The following is a 5359-nucleotide window of genomic DNA, read 5'->3' as shown; positions in this document are numbered from 1 at the left end:
ATTAAACTATACTGGATTTCTACCAAACTTGGACAGAATCTTGTTTTCTGATTATAAGATGTCCAGAAATAAATTTTGTAAAAAAAAATATCCTTTTTTCCCTATTTTACTTATAAATGAACTTAGTTTGTCTGCCAGTTAACATTACAATCACTCTGTGGTAAAAGTTTTTAAAAGTTTAATAATCCTGGATTTCTACCAAACTTGGACAGAAGCTTGATTATGATCAAAAGCTAGTATCTAGAAGGAAATTTTGTAAAAATATATTTTTTTCCATATATGTTATTTAATTATGTACATGTACGTAGTTTTCTTCCAGTTAATATTACATACAATCTGCAGTTAAAGTTCCTAAAACATTTATTAGCTTCATAAAGTAGGCGTGGAACCCTTACACATTTTTTAACAGTACATCTCACCCAGATTACATCATCAGAAAACCATCATACAATTTATTGAGCTGACATATAAGTTAGTAAGTAAGTAAGTAATGACGTTATTTTATAGAGGGTGACTCAATTAGCTTTCGCTAATCTACCTTGAGGCCCTCACAAAGAACAAACAGTACAAATATTACAAAGCTTACAGTTTCTAACATATTATGTAAATGCACTACTCATACAAACTATAAACTGTCTGTAGAACAAGAGAAAAATAAATTCATATATATATATATACAAAACATACAAATCATTAGAATATTTGAGTAAGTTGTTATAAATTATTTATAGTCAAGAAATCAACATATTTTTGTTTAAAAGTGTCCAGGTTTTCACAACATTTTATTTCATTTGGTAGTTTATTCCAAAGTATAGATGAGCTATATGCAAAAGATTTCTTCATTGAATTTGTGTTCGGTCGTACAACAGCTAAATTATTATTTGCAGATGACCTTAGATTTCTACTATGTAGGTTAACAATTGGACAACAGAGTTCCTTTAAGTAATCAGGTGCTTTATCGTTTAGAATTTTATGAACAAGAATAAGTTTATGATATGAAATTCAACCACTTTGCATTTCCATACATGGTTGGTTTCTATCCCACACAACTCATATTTAACAGTACATCTTACCCAAACTACATCATCAGGAAATCATCCGTCAATTTGTTGAGCTGACATTTGAAAACATAATTGTATTGGAATGAGTACATGTAAATACAGATATATATAAAATAATACAGATATAATCTAGTTGACTAACAGCTGACAAAATGACTGCTTTTTTATTCTCAAATCTCAGGAAAACTACTGTAAATTTAGAAATTATTGCTTGCATTTATTATTGCAATTTTTCAAGACTAAACAAAAATGTGAGTTCAATTATTGAAATCGTGAAAAAATCTGCATACTATAGAAATAAGACTATATTTCAGTTATCAGAGCGCAATTCCGTATTCAATTGGCCGTTTCAGAATCTAATGCATCATGGGTAATTTCATTGTTCGTACCCCAAAGTGAAAATAACGTCACGTCATTGGTTAAATTTCCATTGTTTATGGCATTTTTAACCAATCAAAACGCTTTGGTATACGCTTTTGAAAATATTACCCAGGATGCATTAGATTCTGAAACGGCGAATTGAAATGCTCATACAGTCGCATCATTCTAATTAATAACAATTGCAATTGAAACCCTGATGAGGCTTGGGTCATAGTTGTGTAAATTTTCCAGAAAATTCTTCTTTTGATATAAACCAAACTGTATAAAAATAAGACGTGGTATGATTGCCAATGAAACAACTCTCCACCAGAAACTAAATGATGTAGAAGTTCAAAACTATTGGTCACTTTCACAACCTTTAACCATGAGTAAAACCAATACCTCATAGTTAGTTATAAAAGGCCCTGAAATGGAATATGTAAAACAATTCAAAAGAAAATAAATAAAAGAACGGCTTTTTGTTATTCTTTTACTTTTCTACATTGGCTAGAGGAATAGGGGGAGAGTTGAGATCTCATAAACATGTTTAACCCCGCCGCAATTTTGCGCCTGTCCCAAGTCAGGAGCCTCTGGCCTTTGTTAGTCTTGTATGATTTTAAATTTTAGTTTCTTGTGTATAATTCGGAGTTTAGTATGACGTCCATTATCACTGTACTATTATGCATATTTTAGGGGCCAGCTGAAGGACACCTACGGGTGCGGGAATTCTCGCTACATTGAAGACCCATTGGTTGCCTTCGGCTGTTGTTTGCTCTATGGTCGGGTGGTTGTCGCTTTGACATATTCACCATTTCCTTTCTCAATTTTATTTTGATTACAAAAATCTATAAACCCTTTCCAAGAACATTTCAAGAAAGGAGTAGGTCCGTTAGAGGCCGATTTTGGCCTCATATTTCAGGTTCATCTAACGAAATATTTTGGTCACTTTTTAAACACTTTAGTGTCTATTTCAATTGATTCAATTCGTTGAAGTGAAAGATTTTAACTGATTAAGTCATAAAAAACGCTCCGATTCAAGCTTAAATATGAAAAATCTATCAAATATGCAAAAAATCGTCACTTTTCAGATGGTTTTTGTCACAAATGAAAGTGGCCGCATCCGTGGTCATCCTCAACCTTTATATATGTTATGTATTATCATCAAATACAACTTACATTTCAATATTATGAATGAACACGAATGCAGCCACTTTCATTTAAGACGGAAACCGTCTAAAATTTAACTAAAATGCTAAAATTGTGAAGATTTCAGTAATTACGCATGACTTAATGATAGTAGTACCCGTTATATGTGCATTGTATTGTCAAAAACAGCCCATATTTGTGTAGCAGAAGCATTCTACTTTCCAATGAAAAGCTAAAAGATTACATTTTCATAATTAAAACTGCTATATTTTGGGGCCATAAAGGGGTCTTACTGAACCTACTCCTTTATCAATTAGATATATAGCTACAAAATTATGTATATAGTAAAATTGAGAATGAAAATGACGAATATGTGTGAAAGAGATAACAACACACCCAAAGAGCAAAAATACCCAAGGCCTCCAATGGGTCTTCAACACATTGAGAAGATCCCGCCTCAGGAGTTCATGGAGATTACTTGCCCTGCCCTCAGTCATGGTCTATTGACGAAGGGTGTGAGTTCGAATCCTATTTTATCGACTGTCCACTAGGGCAATGTGTAATAAGTAGATACAGGTCACATCTGAGTATCGTTATAATAACAAGTGTTTTCGATATTTCCTTAAGATTTTTTTCAACCTTCTTTTTTTTGTATCGAAATAATAATTCATTTTATAATCGTATATTTATAACCATAAGTTGAAAAAAATACAAACTTCGTTAATAATTTATTGTTTAAAAAACGATATATTACAGAACATATACGAATTCGCTGTAATTTCATATTTTAGTTTTTTGAAATTTAATTGACAGTTACAAAATGTACAAGTCTAAATAAAGAACCGTTTGTACAAATATCTAAATAAAGAACCGTTTGTACAAATATCTAAATAAAGAACCGTTTGTACAAGTCTAAAAAAAGAACCGTTTGCAGGATTGGTATCGTATTCCTTTCTGTGCTTTACAAGAGGGTAGTAATGGCGGTACCTTCATGACGTATAACGGTAAAAATTCTTGCCAAATGACGTTAACGATAATATTTGGTGCATAACGATAAAATGTACACTTTCTTTTAGACGATAAAAAAAATCAGATGAATTTGACGAATCACGCTATATTTTTTTCCAAAAAACACGGTAACGATAATTATTTGAGACATCTAACGAATCACGATAAGGATAATTGACGAATCACGGTAAAATTTTAACCAATTTGACGCTAACGGTAGCCGAAAATAGCCGTTTGACGCTTGGCGGTAAAGAGCATTACCACCCTCTTATAACATCGTCCATGCCTTATGATGAAACGATTTACACACATTATCTGTTGTAAAATAGCATTTTTTGAATTTGTTGTCACAGTAACATGTCAACGGACCCCCTATTGCCTTTATAAAACTAGCCAAAACACTTCCCTCCTGGTATAGACAAGTAAAGAGATGTTCCGAAAACTGTAAATTCTCCCTTTCACAACTGGCATAATCACTCATTCCCACTACTGAATAGTTAAAATAAATCCTATACAAACTAAGAAATGAACCAGGAAAGCAGAGAATAAAAATAAAGAAAAAAGACACAAAGAACTTTATTCGTGGACAAAAAAGTGGCGTCATTAATTGTGTTCTCGGACCATTCACCTTAGTGACCAACTTCATTTTACATTGTGTGATTGAGCTGTTTTATATGTATATAACAGTGTCTCATAAGTCTTTTTAGGCTGGGTGTTGATCTTTTTTTTTATGTACGTGATTGTACTTATGTAAATATTTTACTATTGTGTAAGATCAATACGTGACACTTTAATAAAATAAATTTATCTTTATCTTATCTTATCATTATGTGATATATTTTTTTATTAATCTAATTGCTTATTCATAAATTGTATTGCTTCTCACTATCTTATTTTCATGGCTTATAAAGGTATGACGTATAATTACACCCTGATTAACACCCTACTCATTAAGGTTCATCATCAGGCAGCAACCATTTGATTTTCTGGGGGCTATGGTTTTTTTTTCTGGACAAATTTTTTTTTTCGCCTTTTCGCGACAAGTCGAAAACAATTTGTTTCTTTCAATTTTAGCATTACATATAGTGGCAGCTGAGGGTGAAACAAACAATTTTTTTTCTCAGAATCAAAAACAAATTATTTTTTTCTCCAAAAACTGGAAACAAACTTTTTTTTTCCAAAAAAAACCATAGCCCCCCCCTCCCCCCCCAAAAAAAAAATTCAAATGGTTGCTGCCTAACAAACGGACAAATATGGCTGTATTTACATGCCAAAAATTACTCTGAGTTCAGACTTACCTGTGAAGTTGGAAAACTTTTAATGCCTGGCATCCACTAGATATTATAAAGTTAAATGCATTTTGTGTTATAGAAAGATAAAATCTCTTTTGGATTTTGATGGCCATTTTTTTCCTTCATGCAAAAGGTCTGAAAATTAACTAAGTTGTGGAACAACTATGAGATGCTCCCTCAGGTAAAAAAACCGGTTTGTATTGTTTTGTTTGTCCTTAATTAACATAGACAAGAGGTATCTTCACAACTACAGGTGAGTTAATGAGTTCATCTGAGTCAGTGAGTGGACAGTATCAAAGTAATTCAGGTGTTTGTTTATTTTTACACCTTCTGCAGAAAGGAAAACAAATGCCCAGCAAAAACCAAAAAAGATTTTATCTTTCTTTAACACAAAATGAATTTAACTTTTATATATCTAGTGGATGCTAGGCATTAAAACTTTCCAAACAGCACAAGAAGTCTGTACACAGAGTAGTTTTTAAGGTGAAAATA

This window comes from Mytilus edulis, chromosome 11 (genome assembly GCF_963676685.1).
Source record: "Mytilus edulis chromosome 11, xbMytEdul2.2, whole genome shotgun sequence".
Lineage (NCBI taxonomy): Eukaryota > Metazoa > Mollusca > Bivalvia > Mytilida > Mytilidae > Mytilus > Mytilus edulis.
Note: the sequence above shows the minus strand (reverse complement) of the source record.